This window comes from Bombus affinis, chromosome 5 (genome assembly GCF_024516045.1).
Source record: "Bombus affinis isolate iyBomAffi1 chromosome 5, iyBomAffi1.2, whole genome shotgun sequence".
Lineage (NCBI taxonomy): Eukaryota > Metazoa > Arthropoda > Insecta > Hymenoptera > Apidae > Bombus > Bombus affinis.
Genome location: NC_066348.1, coordinates 2,469,805 through 2,491,558, shown reverse-complemented (window position 1 = coordinate 2,491,558; position 21,754 = coordinate 2,469,805). Strand labels below are relative to the sequence as shown.

Sequence of the window (21,754 nt, the reverse complement as noted above, 5' to 3'; positions counted from 1 at the left end):
GAAACTATCCCAGAAACACGCAAATCGCAATCATTCGTCGATTTTGAAAAAAGTTAAGCGAAATTTCTCTCCCGTTTGAGATAATTCCCTCGTTTAAACGCTGTTTTCACTAAATTTTACATGCAAAACGTAGTGCACGGCTTTTCCAGATTCGTAACGAGCGCAGAAAGTCGCAAATCGCAATCATTCGTCGATTTTGACGAAGATTAATCGTAATTTCTCTCCCGTTTGAGATATTTCGACGTTTAAATGCTATTTTCACTGTATTATGCGTGCAGAACGCAGTACACCCGTTTTCCAACATCGAAACAAGACTAGACACACGCAAATCGCAATCATTCGTCGATTTAGAAAAAAATTAAGCGATATTTCTCTCCCATTTGAGATAATTCCCTCGTTTTAAACGCTATTTTCACTAAACGTTACACGCAAAACGTAGTGCACGCGTTTTCCGGCGTCGAAACAAGTCCAGAAACTCGCAAATCGCAATCATTCGTCGATTTTGAAAAAAATTAAGCGATATTTCTCTCCCGTCTGAGATAATTCATCGTTTTAAACGCTCTTTTCTCTCCATTTAGTATGCAAAACGTAATGCACGCGTTTTCCAGCGTCGAAACAAGCCCAGAATCACGCAAATCGCAATCATTCGTCGATTTTGAAAGAAATTAAGCGATATTTCTCCCCGTTTGAGATAATTCATCGTTTAAACGCTCTTTTTACTAAATTTTACATGCAAAGCGTAGTGCACGGCTTTTGCAGAGTCGAAACGAGCCCAGAAACTCGCAAATCGCAATCATTGGTCGATTTTGACGAAGATTAATCGTAATTTCTGTCCCGTTTGAGATATTTCGACGTTTAAATGCTCTTCTCACTCCATTTTTCCATGCAAAATGTAGTGCACGCGTTTTCCAGAGTCGATACAATCCCAGACACACGCACATCGCAATCATTCGCCGATATTGAAAAAAATTAAGCGATATTTCTCTCCCATTTGAGATATTTCCCTCGTTTAAACGCTATTTTCACTAAATGTTGCATGCAAAACGTAGTGCACGCGTATTCCGGCGTCGGAAACAAGTCCAGAAACTCGTAAATCGCAATCATTCGTCGATTTTGAAAAAAATTAAGCGATATTTCTCTCCCGTCTGAGATAATTCATCGTTTAAACGCTCTTTTCTCTCCATTTAGTATGCAAAACGTAATGCACGCCTTTTCCAGCGTCGAAACAAGCCCAGAAACTCGCAAATCGTAATCATTCCTCGATTTTGACGAAGATTAATCGTAATTCATGTCCCGTTTAAGATATTTCGACGTTTAATCGCTCATTTCGATCCATTTTGTATGCAAAACGTAATGCACGCGTTTTCCATCGTCTATACTATCCCAGAAAGCCGCAAATCGCAATCATTCGTCGATTTTGACGGAGATTAATCGTAATTTCTGTTCCGTTTGAGATAATTCCCTCCTTTAAACGCTATTTTCACTGTATTATGCGTGCAGAACGTAGTGTACGCGTTTTCCGGCGTCGAAACAAGTCCAGAAACTCGCAAATCGCAATCATTCGTCGATTTTGAAAAAAATTAAGCGATATTTCTCTCCCGTTTGAGATCATTCCCTCGTTTTAAACGCTGTTTTCACTAAATTTTACATGCAAAACTCAGTGCACGGCTTTTCCAGATTCGGAACGATCCCAGAAACACGCAAATCGCAATCATTGGTCGATTTTGACGAAGAATCAATCGTAATTTCTTTCCCGTTTGAGATATTTCGACGGATAAACGCTATTTTCACTGTATTATGCCTGCAGAACGTAGGTGCACGCGTTTTCCAGCGTCCATACGAGCCCAGAAACACGCAAATCGCACTCATTCGTCGATTTAGAAAAAACTAAGCGATATTTCTCTCCCGTTTGAGATAATTCCCTCGTTTTAAACGCTCTTTTCGCTCCATTTTGTATGCAAAACGTAATGCACGCGTTTTCCATCTTCGAAACTATCCTAGAAAATCGCAATCATTCGTCGATTTTGACGAAGATTAATCGTAATTTCTCTCCCGTTTGAGATATTTCGACGTTTAAATGCTATTTTCACTGTATTATGCGTGCAGAACGTAGTGCACGCGTTTTCCAGCGTCCATACGAGCCCAGAAACACGCAAATCGCACTCATTCGTCGATTTTAACGAAGATTAATCGTAATTTCTGTCCCGTTTGAGATATTTCGACGTTTAAATGCTCTTATCACTCCATTTGACATGCAAAACGTAGGGCACGCGTTTTCCAGAGTCGAAAGGAGTCCAGAAACTCGCAAATCGCAATCATTCGTCGATTTAGAAAAAAACTAAGCGATATTTCTCTCCCGTTTGAGATAATTCCATCGTTTAAACGCTCTTTTCGATCCATTTTGTATGCAAAACGTAATGCACGCGTTTTCCATCTTCGAAACTATCCTAGAAAATCGCAATCATTCGTCGATTTTGACGAAGATTAATCGTAATTTCTGTCCCGTTTGAGATATTTCGACGTTTAACCGCTATTTTCACTGTATTATGCGTGCAGAACGTAGTGCACGCGTTTTCCGGCGTCGAAACAAGTTCAGAAACACGCAGCAAATCGCACTCATTCGACGATTTTGAAAAAAATTAAGCGATATTTCTCTCCCGTTTGAGATAATTCATCGTTTAAACGCTCTTTTCGCTCCATTTTATATGCAAAACGTAATGCACGCGTTTTCCATCTTCGAAACTATCCCAGAAACACGCAAATCGCAATCATTCGTCGATTTTGAAAAAAGTTAAGCGAAATTTCTCTCCCGTTTGAGATAATTCCCTCGTTTTAAACGCTGTTTTCGCTCCATTTTGTATGCAAAACGTAATGCACGCGTTTTCCATCTTCGAAACTATCCCAGAAACACGCAAATCGCAATCATTCGTCGATTTTGAAAAAAATTAAGCGATATTTCTCTCCCGTTTTGAGATAATTCCCTCGTTTAAACGCCTTTTTCACTAAATTTTACATGCAAAACGTAGTGCACGGCTTTTCCAGATTCGTAACGAGCGCAGAAAGTCGCAAATCGCAATCATTCGTAGATTTTGACGAAGATTAATCGTAATTTCTGTCCCGTTTGAGATATTTCGACGTTTAAATGCTCATATCACTCCATTTGACATGCAAAACGTAGTGCACGCGTTTTCCATCGTCTAAACTATCCCAGAAACACGCAAATCGCAATCATTCGTCGATTTTGACGGAGATTAATCGTAATTTCTGTTCCGTTTGAGATAATTCCCTCTTTTAAACGCTCTTTTCATTAAATTTTACATGAAAAACGTAGTGCACCCGTTTTCCACGGTCGAAACGAGCCCAGAAAGTCGCAAATTGCAAGCATTCGTCGATTTTGGCGAAGATTAATCGTAATTTCTGTCCCGTTTGAGATATTTGGGACGTTTAAATGCTCTTCTCACTCCATTTTTCCATGCAGAACGTAGTGCACGCGTTTCCGAGCATCGAAACAAGCCCAGAAACGCGAAAATCGCAATAATTCGTCGATTTTGAAAAAATTTAAGCTATATATCTCTCCCGCTTTAGATAATTCATCGTTTGAACGCTCTTTTCGCTCCATTTTGTGTGCAAAGCGTAATGCACGCGTTTTCCATCTTCGAAACTATCCTAGAAAATCGCAATCATTCGTCGATTTTGAAAAAAATTAAGCGATATTTCTCTCCCGTCTGAGATAATTCATCGTTTTTAAACGCTCTTTTCTCTCCATTTAGTATGCAAAACGTAATGCACGCCTTTTCCAGCGTCGAAACAAGCCCAGAAACTCGCAAATCGTAATCATTCCTCGATTTTGACGAAGATTAATCGTAATTCATGTCCCGTTTAAGATATTTCGACGTTTAATCGCTCATTTCGATCCATTTTGTATGCAAAACGTAATGCACGCGTTTTCCATCGTCTATACTATCCCAGAAAGCCGCAAATCGCAATCATTCGTCGATTTTGACGGAGATTAATCGTAATTTCTGTTCCGTTTGAGATAATTCCCTCCTTTAAACGCTATTTTCTCTGTATTATGCGTGCAGAACGTAGTTGTACGCGTTTTCCGGGCGTCGAAACAAGTCCAGAAACTCGCAAATCGCACTCATTCGTCGATTTTAACGAAGATTAATCGTAATTTCTGTCCCGTTTGAGATATTTCGACGTTTAAATGCTCTTATCACTCCATTTGACATGCAAAACGTAGGGCACGCGTTTTCCAGAGTCGAAAGGAGTCCAGAAACTCGCAAATCGCAATCATTCGTCGATTTAGAAAAAAACTAAGCGATATTTCTCTCCCGTTTGAGATAATTCCCTCGTTTTAAACGCTCTTTTCGATCCATTTTGTATGCAAAACGTAATGCACGCGTTTTCCATCTTCGAAAACTATCCTAGAAAATCGCAATCATTCGTCGATTTTGACGAAGATTAATCGTAATTTCTGTCCCGTTTGAGATATTTCGACGTTTTTAAACGCTATTTTCACTGTATTATGCGTGCAGAACGTAGTGCACGCGTTTTCCGGCGTCGAAACAAGTTCAGAAACACGCAGCAAATAGCACTCATTCGACGATTTTGAAAAAAATTAAGCGATATTTCTCTCCCGTTTGAGATAATTCATCGTTTAAACGCTCTTTTCGCTCCATTTTATATGCAAAACGTAATGCACGCGTTTTGTATCTTCGAAACTATCCCAGAAACACGCAAATCGCAATCATTCGTCGATTTTGAAAAAAGTTAAGCGAAATTTCTCTCCCGTTTGAGATAATTCCCTCGTTTAAAACGCTGTTTTCACTAAATTTTACATGCAAAACGTAGTGCACGGCTTTTCCAGATTCGTAACGAGCGCAGAAAGTCGCAAATCGCAATCATTCGTCGATTTTGACGAAGATTAATCGTAATTTCTCTCCCGTTTGAGATATTTCGACGTTTTAAATGCTATTTTCACTGTATTATGCGTGCAGAACGCAGTACACCCGTTTTCCAACATCGAAACAAGACTAGACACACGCAAATCGCAATCATTCGTCGATTTAGAAAAAAATTAAGCGATATTTCTCTCCCATTTGAGATAATTCCCTCGTTTAAACGCTATTTTCACTAAACGTTACACGCAAAACGTAGTGCACGCGTTTTCCGGCGTCGAAACAAGTCCAGAAACTCGCAAATCGCAATCATTCGTCGATTTTGAAAAAATTAAGCGATATTTCTCTCCCGTCTGAGATAATTCATCGTTTAAACGCTCTTTTCTCTCCATTTAGTATGCAAAACGTAATGCACGCGTTTTCCAGCGTCGAAACAAGCCCAGAATCACGCAAATCGCAATCATTCGTCGATTTTGAAAGAAATTAAGCGATATTTCTCCCCGTTTGAGATAATTCATCGTTTAAAACGCTCTTTTTACTAAATTTTACATGCAAAGCGTAGTGCACGGCTTTTGCAGAGTCGAAACGAGCCCAGAAACTCGCAAATCGCAATCATTGGTCGATTTTGACGAAGATTAATCGTAATTTCTGTCCCGTTTGAGATATTTCGACGTTTTAAATGCTCTTCTCACTCCATTTTTCCATGCAAAATGTAGTGCACGCGTTTTTCCAGAGTCGATACAATCCCAGACACACGCACATCGCAATCATTCGCCGATATTGAAAAAAATTAAGCGATATTTCTCTCCCATTTGAGATATTTCCCTCGTTTAAACGCTATTTTCACTAAATGTTGCATGCAAAACGTAGTGCACGCGTATTCCGGCGTCGAAACAAGTCCAGAAACTCGTAAATCGCAATCATTCGTCGATTTTGAAAAAAATTAAGCGATATTTCTCTCCCGTCTGAGATAATTCATCGTTTAAACGCTCTTTTCTCTCCATTTAGTATGCAAAACGTAATGCACGCCTTTTCCAGCGTCGAAACAAGCCCAGAAACTCGCAAATCGTAATCATTCCTCGATTTTGACGAAGATTAATCGTAATTCATGTCCCGTTTAAGATATTTCGACGTTTAATCGCTCATTTCGATCCATTTTGTATGCAAAACGTAATGCACGCGTTTTCCATCGTCTATACTATCCCAGAAAGCCGCAAATCGCAATCATTCGTCGATTTTGACGGAGATTAATCGTAATTTCTGTTCCGTTTGAGATAATTCCCTCCTTTAAACGCTATTTTCACTGTATTATGCGTGCAGAACGTAGTGTACGCGTTTTCCGGCGTCGAAACAAGTCCAGAAACTCGCAAATCGCAATCATTCGTCGATTTTGAAAAAAATTAAGCGATATTTCTCTCCCGTTTGAGATCATTCCCTCGTTTAAACGCTGTTTTCACTAAATTTTACATGCAAAACTCAGTGCACGGCTTTTCCAGATTCGGAACGATCCCAGAAACACGCAAATCGCAATCATTGGTCGATTTTGACGAAGATCAATCGTAATTTCTTTCCCGTTTGAGATATTTCGACGGATAAACGCTATTTTCACTGTATTATGCCTGCAGAACGTAGTGCACGCGTTTTCCAGCGTCCATACGAGCCCAGAAACACGCAAATCGCACTCATTCGTCGATTTAGAAAAAAACTAAGCGATATTTCTCTCCCGTTTGAGATAATTCCCTCGTTTAAACGCTCTTTTCGCTCCATTTTGTATGCAAAACGTAATGCACGCGTTTTCCATCTTCGAAACTATCCTAGAAAATCGCAATCATTCGTCGATTTTGACGAAGATTAATCGTAATTTCTCTCCCGTTTGAGATATTTCGACGTTTAAATGCTATTTTCACTGTATTATGCGTGCAGAACGTAGTGCACGCGTTTTCCAGCGTCCATACGAGCCCAGAAACACGCAAATCGCACTCATTCGTCGATTTTAACGAAGATTAATCGTAATTTCTGTCCCGTTTGAGATATTTCGACGTTTAAATGCTCTTATCACTCCATTTGACATGCAAAACGTAGGGCACGCGTTTTCCAGAGTCGAAAGGAGTCCAGAAACTCGCAAATCGCAATCATTCGTCGATTTAGAAAAAAACTAAGCGATATTTCTCTCCCGTTTGAGATAATTCCATCGTTTAAACGCTCTTTTCGATCCATTTTGTATGCAAAACGTAATGCACGCGTTTTCCATCTTCGAAACTATCCTAGAAAATCGCAATCATTCGTCGATTTTGACGAAGATTAATCGTAATTTCTGTCCCGTTTGAGATATTTCGACGTTTAACCGCTATTTTCACTGTATTATGCGTGCAGAACGTAGTGCACGCGTTTTCCGGCGTCGAAACAAGTTCAGAAACACGCAGCAAATCGCACTCATTCGACGATTTTGAAAAAAATTAAGCGATATTTCTCTCCCGTTTGAGATAATTCATCGTTTAAACGCTCTTTTCGCTCCATTTTATATGCAAAACGTAATGCACGCGTTTTCCATCTTCGAAACTATCCCAGAAACACGCAAATCGCAATCATTCGTCGATTTTGAAAAAAGTTAAGCGAAATTTCTCTCCCGTTTGAGATAATTCCCTCGTTTAAACGCTGTTTTCACTAAATTTTACATGCAAAACGTAGTGCACGGCTTTTCCAGATTCGTAACGAGCGCAGAAAGTCGCAAATCGCAATCATTCGTCGATTTTGACGAAGATTAATCGTAATTTCTGTCCCGTTTGAGATATTTCGGCGTTTAAATGCTCATATCACTCCATTTGACATGCAAAACGTAGTGCACGCGTTTTCCATCGTCTAAACTATCCCAGAAACACGCAAATCGCAATCATTCGTCGATTTTGACGAAGATTAATCGTAATTTCTCTCCCGTTTGAGATATTTCGACGTTTAAATGCTATTTTCACTGTATTATGCGTGCAGAACGCAGTACACCCGTTTTCCAACATCGAAACAAGACTAGACACACGCAAATCGCAATCATTCGTCGATTTAGAAAAAAATTAAGCGATATTTCTCTCCCATTTGAGATAATTCCCTCGTTTAAACGCTATTTTCACTAAATGTTACACGCAAAACGTAGTGCACGCGTTTTCCGGCGTCGAAACAAGTCCAGAAACTCGCAAATCGCAATCATTCGTCGATTTTGAAAAAAATTAAGCGATATTTCTCTCCCGTCTGAGATAATTCATCGTTTAAACGCTCTTTTCGCTCCATTTTGTATGCAAAACGTAATGCGCGCGTTTTCCATCTTCGAAACTATCCTAGAAAATCGCAATCATTCGTCGATTTTGACGAAGATTAATCGTAATTTCTCTCCCGTTTGAGATATTTCGACGTTTAAATGCTATTTTCACTGTATTATGCGTGCAGAACGTAGTGCACGCGTTTTCCAGCGTCCATACGAGTCCAGAAACTCGCAAATCTCAATCTTTCGTCGATTTTGTCAAAGATTAATCGTAATTTCTGTCCCGTTTGAGATATTTCGACGTTTAAATGCTATTTTCACTGTATTATGCGTGCAGAACGTAGGGCACGCGTTTTCCAGCGTCGAAACAAGCCCAGAAACACGCAAATCGCAAACATTCGTCGATTTTGAAAAAAGTTAAGCGATATTTCTCTCCCGTTTGAGATCATTCATCGTTTAAACGCTCTTTTCGCTCCATTTTGTATGCAAAACGTAATGCACGCGTTTTCCATCTTCGAAACTATCCCAGAAACACGCAAATCGCAATCATTCGTCGATTTAGAAAAACATTAAGTGATATTTCTCTCCCGTTTGAGATAATTCCCTCGTTTAAACGCTGTTTTCACAAAATTTTACATGCAAAACGTAGTGCACGGCTTTTCCAGATTCGTAACGAGCGCAGAAAGTCGCAAATCGCAATCATTCGTCGATTTTGACGAAGATTAATCGTAATTTCTGTCCCATTAGAGATAATTCCCTCTTTTAAACGCTCTTTTCATTAAATTTTACATGCAAAACGTAGTGCACCCGTTTTCCACGGTCGAAACGAGCCCAGAAACTCGCAAATCGCAATCATTCGTCGATTTTGGCGAAGATTAATCGTAATTTCTGTCCCGTTTGAGATATTTCGACGTTAAAATCCTTTTATCACTCCATTTGACATGCAAAACGTAGTGCACGCGTTTTCCATCGTCTAAACTATCCCAGAAACACGCAAATCGCAATCATTCGTCGACTTTGACGGAGATTAATCGTAATTTCTGTTCCGTTTGAGATAATTCCCTCTTTTAAACGCTCTTTTCATTAAATTTTACATGCAAAACGTAGAGCACCCGTTTTCCACGGTCGAAACGAGCCCAGAAACTCGCAAATCGCAATCATTCGTCGATTTTGGCGAAGATTAATCGTAATTTCTGTCCCGTTTGAGATATTTCGACGTTTAAATGCTTTTATCACTCCATCTGACATGCAAAACGTAGTGCACGCGTTTTCCAGAGTCGAAAGGAGCCCAGAAACTCGCAAATCGCAATCATTCGTCGATTTTGAAAAAAATTAAGCGATATTTCTCTCCCGTTTGAGATAATTCATCGTTTAAACGCTCTTTTCGCCCCATTTAGTATGCAAAACGTAATGCACGCGTTTTCCAGCGTCGAAACAAGCCCAGAAACACGAAAATCGCAAACATTCGTCGATTTTGAAAAAAAATTAAACGATATTTCTCTCCCGTTTGAGATAATTCATCGTTTAAACGCTCTTTTCGCTCCATTTAGTATGCAAAACGTAATGCACGCGTTTTCCAGCGTCGAAACAAGCCCAGAAACACGCAAATCGCAAACATTCGTCGATTTTGAAAAAAATTAAACGATATTTCTCTCCCGTTTGAGATAATTCATCGTTTAAACGCTCTTTTCGCTCCATTTTGTATGCAAAACGTAATGCACGCGTTTTCCATCTTTGAAACTATCCCAGAAACACGCAAATCGCAATCATTCGTCGATTTTGAAAAAAATTAAGCGATATTTCTCTCCCTTTTGAGATAATTCCCTCGTTTAAACGCTGTTTTCACTAATTTTACATGCAAAACGTAGTGCACGGCTTTTCCAGATTCGGAACGAGCGCAGAAAGTCGCAAATCGCAATCATTCGTCGATTTTGACGAAGATTAATCGTAATTTATGTCCCGTTTAAGATATTTCGACGCTTAAACGCTCTTTTCGATTCATTTTGTATGCAAAACGTAATGCACGCGTTTTCCATCTTCGAAACTATCATAGAAAATCGCAATCATTCGTCGATTTTGACGAAGATTAATCGTAATTTCTGTCCCGTTTGAGATATTTCGACGTTTAAATGCTATTTTCACTGTATTATGCGTGCAGAACGTAGTGCACGCGTTTTCCAGCGTCCATACGAGCCCAGAAACACGCAAATCGCAATCATTCGTCGATTTAGAAAAAAATTAAGCGATATTTCTCTCCCGTTTGAGATAATTCATCGTTTAAACGCTCTTTTTACTAAATTTTACATGCAAAACGTAGTGCACGGCTTTTGCAGAGTCGAAACGAGCCCAGAAACTCTCAAATCGCAATCATTGGTCGATTTTGACGAAGATTAATCGTAATTTCTGTCCCGTTTGAGATACTTCTACGTTTCAATGCTCTTATCACTCCATTTGAAATGCAAAACGTAGTGCACGCGTTTTCCATAGTCGAAACGAGCCCTGAAACTCGCAAATCGCAATCATTCGTCGATTTTGAAAAAAACTAAGCTATATTTCTCTCCCGTTTGAGATAATTCCCTCGTTTAAACGCTGTTTTCACTAAATTTTACTTGCAAAACGTAGTGCACGGCTTTTACAGAGTCGAAACGAGACCAGAAACTCGCAAATCGCACTGATTCGCCGATTTTGACGAAGATTAATCGTAATTTCTATCCCGTTTGAGATACTTCTACGTTTAAATGCTCTTATCACTCCATTTGACATGCAAAACGTAGTGCACGCGTTTTCCTGAGTCGAAACGAGCCCAGAAACTCGCAAATCGCAATCATTCCTCGATTTTGACGAAGATTAATCGTAATTTCTGTCCCGTTTGAGATATTTCGACGTTTAAACGCTATTTTCACTGTATTATGCGTGCAGAACGTAGTGCACGCGTTTTCCAGCGTCGAAACAAGTCCAGAAACACGCAAATCGCAATCATTCTTCGATTTTGAAAAAAATTAAGCGATATTTCTCTCCCGTTTGAGATAATTCATCGTTTAAACGCTCTTTTCGCTCCATTTTTTATGCAAAACGTAATGCACGCGTTTTACATCTTCGAAGCTATCCTAGAAAATCGCAATCATTCGTCGATTTTGACGAAGATTAATCGTAGTTTCTCTCCCGTTTGAGATATTTCGACGTTTAAATGCTATTTTCACTGTATTATGCGTGCAGAACGTAGTGCACGCGTTTTCCAGCGTCCATACGAGCCCAGAAACACGCAAATCGCACTCATTCGTCGATTTTAACGAAGATTAATCGTAATTTCTGTCCCGTTTGAGATATTTCGACGTTTAAATGCTCTTATCACTCCATTTGACATGCAAAACGTAGTGCACGCGTTTTCCAGAGTCGAAAGGAGTCCAGAAACTCGCAAATCGCATCATTCGTCGATTTTGAAACAACTAAGCGATATTTCTCTCCCGTTTGAGATAATTCCCTCGTTTAAACGCTCTTTTCGATCCATTTTGTATGCAAAACGTAATGCACGCGTTTTCCATCTTCGAAACTATCCTAGAAAATCGCAATCATTCCTCGATTTTGACGAAGATTAATCGTAATATATGTCCCGTTTAAGATATTTCGACGTTTAAACGCTGTTTTCACTAAATTTTACATGCAGAACGTAGTGCACGCGTTTTCCAGCGTCGAAACATGCCCAGAAACACGCAACTCGCAATCATTCGTCCATTTTGACGAAAATTGAGCGCTATTTCTCTCCCGTTAGAGATATTTCGAGGTTGAAACACTATTTTCTATCCATTTTACATGCTGAAAGTAGTGCATGCTTGTACTGAAGCTTCGAAACAAGCCCAGACTCACGCCAATCGCAATAATTTGTCGATTTTGTCGAAATGTATGCGTTATTTCTCCCCCGTTTGAGACATTTCGACGCGTAAGCGCTATTTTCACTGCATTATGCGTGCAAAACGTAGTGCACGCTTTTTCCAGCGTCGACTAAAGCCCAGAAACTCGCCAATTGCAATCATTCGCCGATTTTGACGAAGATTAATCGTAATTTCTATCCAGTTTGAGATATTTCGACTTTGAAACGCTCTTCTCACTTCATTTTACATGCAAAACGTAGTGCATTCGTATTTCAGCGTCGGAACAAGCCCGGAAACTCGCAAACATCAATCATTCGTCGATTTTGAGAAAAATTAAGCGAGATTTCTCTCCCGTTTGAGATAATTCCCTCGTTTAAACGCTCTTTTCACTAAATGTTACACGCAAAACGTAGTGCACGCGTTTTCCGGCGTCGAAACAAGTCCAGAAACTCGCAAATCGCAATCATTCGTCGATTTTGAAAAAAATTAAGCGATATTTCTCTCCCGTCTGAGATAATTCATCGTTTAAACGCTCTTTTCGCTCCATTTTGTATGCAAAACGTAATGCGCGCGTTTTCCATCTTCGAAACTATCCTAGAAAATCGCAATCATTCGTCGATTTTGACGAAGATTAATCGTAATTTCTCTCCCGTTTGAGATATTTCGACGTTTAAATGCTATTTTCACTGTATTATGCGTGCAGAACGTAGTGCACGCGTTTTCCAGCGTCCATACGAGTCCAGAAACTCGCAAATCTCAATCTTTCGTCGATTTTGTCAAAGATTAATCGTAATTTCTGTCCCGTTTGAGATATTTCGACGTTTAAATGCTATTTTCACTGTATTATGCGTGCAGAACGTAGGGCACGCGTTTTCCAGCGTCGAAACAAGCCCAGAAACACGCAAATCGCAAACATTCGTCGATTTTGAAAAAAGTTAAGCGATATTTCTCTCCCGTTTGAGATCATTCATCGTTTAAACGCTCTTTTCGCTCCATTTTGTATGCAAAACGTAATGCACGCGTTTTCCATCTTCGAAACTATCCCAGAAACACGCAAATCGCAATCATTCGTCGATTTAGAAAAACATTAAGTGATATTTCTCTCCCGTTTGAGATAATTCCCTCGTTTAAACGCTGTTTTCACAAAATTTTACATGCAAAACGTAGTGCACGGCTTTTCCAGATTCGTAACGAGCGCAGAAAGTCGCAAATCGCAATCATTCGTCGATTTTGACGAAGATTAATCGTAATTTCTGTCCCATTAGAGATAATTCCCTCTTTTAAACGCTCTTTTCATTAAATTTTACATGCAAAACGTAGTGCACCCGTTTTCCACGGTCGAAACGAGCCCAGAAACTCGCAAATCGCAATCATTCGTCGATTTTGGCGAAGATTAATCGTAATTTCTGTCCCGTTTGAGATATTTCGACGTTTAAATCCTTTTAACACTCCATTTGACATGCAAAACGTAGTGCACGCGTTTTCCATCGTCTAAACTATCCCAGAAACACGCAAATCGCAATCATTCGTCGACTTTGACGGAGATTAATCGTAATTTCTGTTCCGTTTGAGATAATTCCCTCTTTTAAACGCTCTTTTCATTAAATTTTACATGCAAAACGTAGAGCACCCGTTTTCCACGGTCGAAACGAGCCCAGAAACTCGCAAATCGCAATCATTCGTCGATTTTGGCGAAGATTAATCGTAATTTCTGTCCCGTTTGAGATATTTCGACGTTTAAATGCTTTTATCACTCCATCTGACATGCAAAACGTAGTGCACGCGTTTTCCAGAGTCGAAAGGAGCCCAGAAACTCGCAAATCGCAATCATTCGTCGATTTTGAAAAAAATTAAGCGATATTTCTCTCCCGTTTGAGATAATTCATCGTTTAAACGCTCTTTTCGCCCCATTTAGTATGCAAAACGTAATGCACGCGTTTTCCAGCGTCGAAACAAGCCCAGAAACACGAAAATCGCAAACATTCGTCGATTTTGAAAAAAAATTAAACGATATTTCTCTCCCGTTTGAGATAATTCATCGTTTAAACGCTCTTTTCGCTCCATTTAGTATGCAAAACGTAATGCACGCGTTTTCCAGCGTCCATACGAGCCCAGAAACACGCAAATCGCAATCATTCGTCGATTTAGAAAAAAATTAAGCGATATTTCTCTCCCGTTTGAGATAATTCATCGTTTAAACGCTCTTTTTACTAAATTTTACATGCAAAACGTAGTGCACGGCTTTTGCAGAGTCGAAACGAGCCCAGAAACTCTCAAATCGCAATCATTGGTCGATTTTGACGAAGATTAATCGTAATTTCTTTCCCGTTTGAGATATTTCGACGTTTAAACGCTGTTTTCACTAAATTTTACATGCTGAACGTAGTGCACGCGTTTTCCAGCGTCGAAACAAGTACAGAAATACGCTAATCGCAAACATTCTTCGATTTTGAAAAAAATTAAGCGATATTTCTCTCCCGTTTGAGATAATTCCCTCGTTTAAAACGCTGTTTTCACTAAATTTTACATGCAAAACGTAGTGCACGCGTTTTCCACGGTCGATACGAGCCCAGAAACTCGAAGATCGCAATCATTCCTCGATTTTGACGAAGATTAATCGTAATTTATGTCCCATTTAAGATATTTCGACGTTTAAACGCTCTTTTCACTCCATTTTACATGCAGAAAGTAGTGCACGCGTTTTATAGCGTCAAAACAAGTCCAGAAACACGCAAATCGCAATCATTCTTCGATTTTGAAAAAAATTAAGCGATATTTCTCTCCCGTTTGAGATAATTCATCGTTTAAACGCTCTTTTCGCTCCATTTTTTATGCAAAACGTAATGCACGCGTTTTACATCTTCGAAGCTATCCTAGAAAATCGCAATCATTCGTCGATTTTGACGAAGATTAATCGTAATTTCTCTCCCGTTTGAGATATTTCGACGTTTAAATGCTATTTTCACTGTATTATGCGTGCAGAACGTAGTGCACGCGTTTTCCAGCGTCCATACGAGCCCAGAAACACGCAAATCGCACTCATTCGTCGATTTTAACGAAGATTAATCGTAATTTCTGTCCCGTTTGAGATATTTCGACGTTTAAATGCTCTTATCACTCCATTTGACATGCAAAACGTAGTGCACGCGTTTTCCAGAGTCGAAAGGAGTCCAGAAACTCGCAAATCGCATCATTCGTCGATTTTGAAACAACTAAGCGATATTTCTCTCCCGTTTGAGATAATTCCCTCGTTTAAACGCTCTTTTCGATCCATTTTGTATGCAAAACGTAATGCACGCGTTTTCCATCTTCGAAACTATCCTAGAAAATCGCAATCATTCCTCGATTTTGATGAAGATTAATCGTAATTTCTGTCCCGTTTGAGATATTTCGACGTTTAAACGCTATTTTCACTGTATTATGCGTGCAGAACGTAGTGCACGCGTTTTCCAGCGTCGAAACAAGTCCAGAAACACGCAAATCGCAATCATTCTTCGATTTTGAAAAAAATTAAGCGATATTTCTCTCCCGTTTGAGATAATTCATCGTTTTAAACGCTCTTTTTACTAAATTTTACATGCAAAACGTAGTGCACGACTTTTGCAAAGTCGAAACGAGCCCAGAAACTCGCAAATCGCAATCATTGGTCGATTTTGACGAAGATTAATCGTAATTTCTTTCCCGTTTGAGATATTTCGACGGTTTAACGCTATTTTCACTGTATTATGCGTGCAGAACGTAGTGCACGCTTTTTCCATAGTCGAAACGAGCCCAGAAACTCGAAAATCGCAATCATTCCTCGATTTTGACGAAGATTAATCGTAATATATGTCCCGTTTAAGATATTTCGACGTTTAAACGCTGTTTTCACTAAATTTTACATGCAGAACGTAGTGCACGCGTTTTTCAGCGTCGAAACATGCCCAGAAACACGCAACTCGCAATCATTCGTCCATTTTGACGAAAATTGAGCGCTATTTCTCTCCCGTTAGAGATATTTCGAGGTTGAAACACTATTTTCTATCCATTTTACATGCTGAAAGTAGTGCATGCTTGTACTGAAGCTTCGAAACAAGCCCAGACTCACGCCAATCGCAATAATTTGTCGATTTTGTCGAAATGTATGCGTTATTTCTCCCCCGTTTGAGACATTTCGACGCGTAAGCGCTATTTTCACTGCATTATGCGTGCAAAACGTAGTGCACGCTTTTTCCAGCGTCGACTAAAGCCCAGAAACTCGCCAATTGCAATCATTCGCCGATTTTGACGAAGATTAATCGTAATTTCTATCCAGTTTGAGATATTTCGACTTTGAAACGCTCTTCTCACTTCATTTTACATGCAAAACGTAGTGCATTCGTATTTCAGCGTCGGAACAAGCCCGGAAACTCGCAAACATCAATCATTCGTCGATTTTGAGAAAAATTAAGCGAGATTTCTCTCCCGTTTGAGATAATTCCCTCGTTTAAACGCTCTTTTCACTAAATTTTACATGCAAAACGTAGTGCACGTCTTTTCCAGAGTCGAAACGACCCCAGAATCTCGCAAATCGCAATCATTCGTCGATTTTGAAAAAAATTAAGCGTTATTTCTTTCCCACTTGAGATAATTCATCGTTTAAAAGCTCTTTTCGCTCCATTTTGTATGCAAAACGTAATGCAAGGCTTTTCCACAGTCGGAACGAGCCCAGAAACTTGCAAATCGCAATCATTCGTCGATTTTGACGAAGATTAATCGTAATTTCTGTCCCGTTTGAGATATTTCGACGTTTAAATGCTCTTCTCACTCCATTGTTACATGCAAAACGTTGTGCACTCGTTTTCCAGACTCGAAAAGAGAACAGAAACTCGCAAATCGCAATCTTTTGTCGATTTTGACGAAGATTAATCGTAATTTCTCTCCCGTTTGAGATATTTCGACGTTTAAACGCTATTTTCACTGTATTATGCGCGCAGAACTTAGTGCACGTGTTTTCCAGCGTCGAAACAAGTCCAGAAACACGCAAATCGCAATCATTCGTCGATTTTGAAAAAAATTAAGCGATATACTGTTACGTTCTGTTATGTTCGATTTGATTGTGCTATGCCTTCCGTGTTAGTCTAGACTAAATCCAGAAAAAATTTTTGTTGTGTTATCTTGAGTTTAATAGGAAGGGGAAAATTGAAATGGTATGATTGTTTATGAAATATTAATCGAGATGTCCGATTAATATGGTAATTGCTGCCACCAGAAATAGTCTAAGGACTATTTCGAAGAATTTCCTTTTATTATTATTATTTTCTTTAAGTTGGGAGTGTTAGTGTATGATGGGTATTGTTTGTCTATCGTGTCTTTTGGATTCCCAGTCTGGAAGTGCCTCTGTAAGCACCTTCTTGCCTGTAGGAAAACAAACGTTGTACCTTCGTCTGTCGTGTCTTTTGAATTCCCAGACTGGAAGTGCCTCTGTAAGCACTTTCTTGCCTGTAGGAAAACAAACCTTATACCCTTGTCTGTTGTGTCTGTTGTGTCTGTTGATTTCCCAGACTGGAAGTGCCTCTGTAAGCACTTTCTTGCCTGTAGGAAAACAAACCTTGTACCCTGTCTGTCGTGGGTTTCGAACTAGGTGAGAGTCTATTATCTACTAACTCGTGTTTAATGGGTAGCGTTGACTTACGTTTGATGCTACTGGCCAACGAATTCCACCTTTCGGCTAACCTGCTATGCGCAGGAATACTGGCACGGGAGAGGAATAAAGTTATTAGGGATAGACAATTGGCAACGTATTTATTTCGTCTGACAGAATTATGTTGGTTTAACTATATTTTAATTTATTCATTGTTAGTTGATTGAAGGTATTACAATATCAGTAATAAGTATCGTCGGATGCAAATGTAGATATATTATACAGCGATGTACAATAAATAAATATTCTAGCTTCTAACTGGATAAATTTTACAAATGTTTGGTAGGATAATATTCATTCGTACCAATAAGATTAATAATAAACGCTATTCTCTAATTCTTCTCGATGCCTCCTCTCTTCCTTTCTTATTTCTGCAGCAATTAATCGTTTGTACCAACGTTCGGCTCGCTTTTTGCTGAGGTGACTTTTATCTTTTCTATTCTTTCTCGATTTCGTCATGGAATTATAATTCGTTCTTGACAACAAGTAAAGTCGTAAATGAGTAAATGATTATTTTATTTGGTAACTGAGTTCACTGTAGTCAATCAGTGTGGCTTCGTAGGCCTCACCCAAGGATGAGCAGTCTGCTAACGGTGGGAAGTGGAAAACGAAAACCTTAGATGTTTTCTGTGACGAAAACACCGTAATCACTGGTTGATACAGCGAACAATTGTAAACAAAATAGATCTATAGCTGATTGAGTTTATTCCAAACAATTTATTAAATGTTGAGCAAGAACGTTTATCTCAATTTTGTTATTATATTCTCTGTAAACAATCCGTGTGGCTTCGTAGGCCTCGCCCAAGGATGAGCAATCTGCTAACGATGGGAAGAGGAAAACGAAAACCATAGATGTTTCCAATGATTGAAAACACCGTGATCACTGGTCGATACAGAGAATAATTGTCGTGAATTCAAAATGTTCGAATGAAATTTTATGTGAGTTATTTACTTGGTACTTCTATCTGTCAACTATAGCTGCCGACGGATACTTTCGTTTAAAGACAACTTTGTTGAATTAAAAGTTAAAAAGAAGAAAGGAAGAGGGTGTACAATTTCGAATCTCCTACCTTGTTTGATCTGTGGAGTCGATCAGGTGTGAGTATGGTTTGGCGATGAATCGGTTTTAACAATCAAATTTCGTTTCGCGATTAGTTACTCGATGTTTCGAATTTTCGAACTTAATTAACAATTTTATTAAACGGAATTACAATATGTACTAGATTGTTTCTTTGACGCAGACGGATCGACTTGCGAATGAACAAAAGAATATATGAATCACCGAATCTCAAGTTAATACCAAACTTTAAGTGCAATACTCTTACAATACTCTTTAAGTTAAACTCACTGTTTCCAATTAAGACTGACGTCTGACTGCTCTCAATTAAAACTGAACTTTAACTACTTTCAATTAAATTCGGAATTCGGTAAAACCAGCTCTGACCTCAATTAAAACTGCACTCCAACAACTACTACCTATTGAGTACTGAATCTCTATTTATATTCTTCCTAATTGTCACGTGACCGATTATTTCTTTTGTAATTGTACCATTACTACGTGACAATTTATGAATTTCGTAACTACCTATTTCCGCTGGGGTTCTTGTTTTCTTGATTATCTCACCCTTTGCTGAAATTTCGTCTTCTTAATCATCTCACGTTTTGTTTGGTGTTAATGACATACAAGGTGCTTGAAAGAATGTACATGTTGCAGGTGGTCGTATTTTGCTGATGCTGCGTCTGCGTTATTTCCATGGCCTTCGTTACTGATACCAGTGGAATGTGCCGGTCGCGTGGCTGCTTGGCCTTGCTGAGGTTGCATTTTGTGTGTCCGGTGATCGCCCTGCTGATGTCGGTGAATCGTACGAGGTGCTTGCCGAGTCTTTGCACGTGTTGTATGCTCTATTTCTTATGTTCCCCAAGGTTATTGTGAGTTCAAGGACAAGTTTTAATACGTCATTCTATAAGAGGTGGTGCGTGGTGGTAGTTTCTATTTATTGATTTGCTTGCCGAGTTTTAGGTTAGTTTTCCTTTTTATAAAATGTTTGTTCGTAGCAATAAGTGATTTTGATATTGCTTGATGTTTGTATGATCTGTAGTGTTAATTTTGTTTGTTGTATTCTCATATTTCTTTTATGAATGCAGGTTATATTGAATCATGGATACTGACATGTCTGGAGCTGTAGAGGTATGTATTAATTTGATTTGTGTTGATTTCATCATATTTCATATTGTTGTCCTTTATCTTGAATTTGTGTATTTTGTTTTAGTGTAAGAAAAAGAAAAGGAATAGAGGGAAGCGCAGGCCGTTCGTACCTCCTGTGGTCGAAGTGGTACATACAAATGCCTGCGCCAAGGTCCGTTTTCCGGAGGAAATTCCTGATGGAGTGTTGGAAGCCTATCTATTTCTATTTTATTTTCAATCTTACTCTCGTATATTAATTATATCTATATATATGAATAATTAAATATGTTTAATAAATTTTATCAAAGAATTTCCATTTTCATTGCACTGTGTGTTTGTTTCTAGGTATACGAGTTGACACTTGCGTTGTTTGTGTATTGCGGTTATCTATGTTTTCGTTGCGGCACGTGCGGAGCGTGGGACGTGACAATACCTCTCCCATTTGAGATAATTCCCTCGCTTAAACGCTCTTTTCACTAAATTTTACATGCAAAACGTAGTGCACGCGTTTTCCAGCGTTGAAACAAGCCCAAAAACACGCAAATCGCAATCATTCGTCGATTTTGAAAAAAATTAAGCGATATTTCTCTCCCGTTTGAGATAATTCATCGTTTAAACGCTCTTTTCGCTCCATTTTGTATGCAAAACGTAATGCACGCGTTTTCCATCGTCGAAACAAGCCCAGAAACACGCAAATCGCAATCATTCGTCGATTTTGACGAAGATTAATCGTAATTTCTCTCCCGTTTGAGATAATTCCCTCGTTTTAAACGCTCTTTTTTCACTAAATTTTACATGCAAAACGTAGTGCACGGCTTTTCCAGAGTCGAAACGAGCCCAGAAACTCGCAAATCGCAATCATTCGTCGATTTTGACGAAGATTAATCGTAATTTCTGTCCCGTTTGAGATATTTCGACGTTTAAATGCTATTTTCACTGTATTATGCGTGCAGAACGTAGTGCACGCGTTTTCCAGAGTCGAAACGAGCACAGAAACTCGAAAATCGCAATCTTTTGTCGATTTTGACGAAGATTAATAGTAATTTCTGTCCCCTTTCAGATATTTCGACGTTTAAATGCTATTTTCACTGTATTATGCGTGCAGAACGTAGTGCACGCTTTTACCATAGTCGAAACGAGCCCAGAAACTCGAAAATCGCAATCATTCCTCGATTTTGACGAAGGTTAATCGTAATTTCTGTCCCGTTTAAGACATTTCGACGTTTAAACGCTCTTTTCACTCCATTTTACATGCAGAACGTAGTGCACGCGTTTTCCAGCATCGAAACATGCCCAGAAACGCGAAAATCGCAATCATTCGTCGATTTTGAAAAAAATTAAGCTATATATCTCTCCCGCTTGAGATAATTCATCGTTTAAACGCTCTTTTCGCAACATTTTACTTGCAGAACGTAGAGCACTCGTTTTCCAGCGTCGAAACAAACCCAGAAACTCGCAAATCGCAATCATTCGTCGATTTTGACGAAGATTAATCGTAATTTCTGTCCCGTTTGAGATATTTCGACGTTTAAACGCTCTTTTCACTCCATTTTACATGCAAAACGTAGTGCACACGTTTTCCAGCGTCGAAACATGCCCAGAAACACGCAACTCGCAATCATTCGTCCATTTTCACGAAAATTGAGCGCTATTACTCTCCCGTTAGAGATATTTCGAGGTTGAAACACTATTTTCTATCCATTTTACATGCTGAAAGTAGTGCATGCTTGTACTGAAGCTTCGAAACAAGCCCAGACTCACGCCAATCGCAATAATTTGTCGATTTTGTCGAAATGTATGCGTTATTTCTCCCCCGTTTGAGACATTTCGACGCGTAAGCGCTATTTTCACTGCATTATGCGTGCAAAACGTAGTGCACGCTTTTTC

The 21,754-nt window shown here is 39.2% G+C and overlaps 2 long non-coding RNA genes across 5 annotated transcripts; one reads left to right on the top strand and one right to left on the bottom strand.

Annotated features, from left to right (window-relative positions):
• Positions 1–17,067: 17,067 nt before the first annotated feature.
• On the bottom strand, positions 17,068–17,826 carry LOC126916174 (uncharacterized). The gene is made up of 2 exons (XR_007710468.1): positions 17,566–17,826; positions 17,068–17,388 (listed from the first exon to the last, which is right to left on the bottom strand). It is a non-coding gene; the product is annotated as an uncharacterized LOC126916174 (long non-coding RNA).
• Positions 17,827–18,449: 623 nt separating this feature from the next.
• On the top strand, positions 18,450–20,177 carry LOC126916170 (uncharacterized). 4 transcript variants are annotated; one of them, XR_007710448.1, is made up of 4 exons: positions 18,450–18,621; positions 19,397–19,702; positions 19,828–19,870; positions 19,953–20,177. It is a non-coding gene; the product is annotated as an uncharacterized LOC126916170 (long non-coding RNA). The 4 variants fall into 4 exon arrangements; XR_007710447.1 differs by having other exon boundaries at positions 18,458–18,621; positions 19,397–19,605; XR_007710446.1 differs by having other exon boundaries at positions 18,460–18,621; positions 19,397–19,551.
• Positions 20,178–21,754: the final 1,577 nt, after the last annotated feature.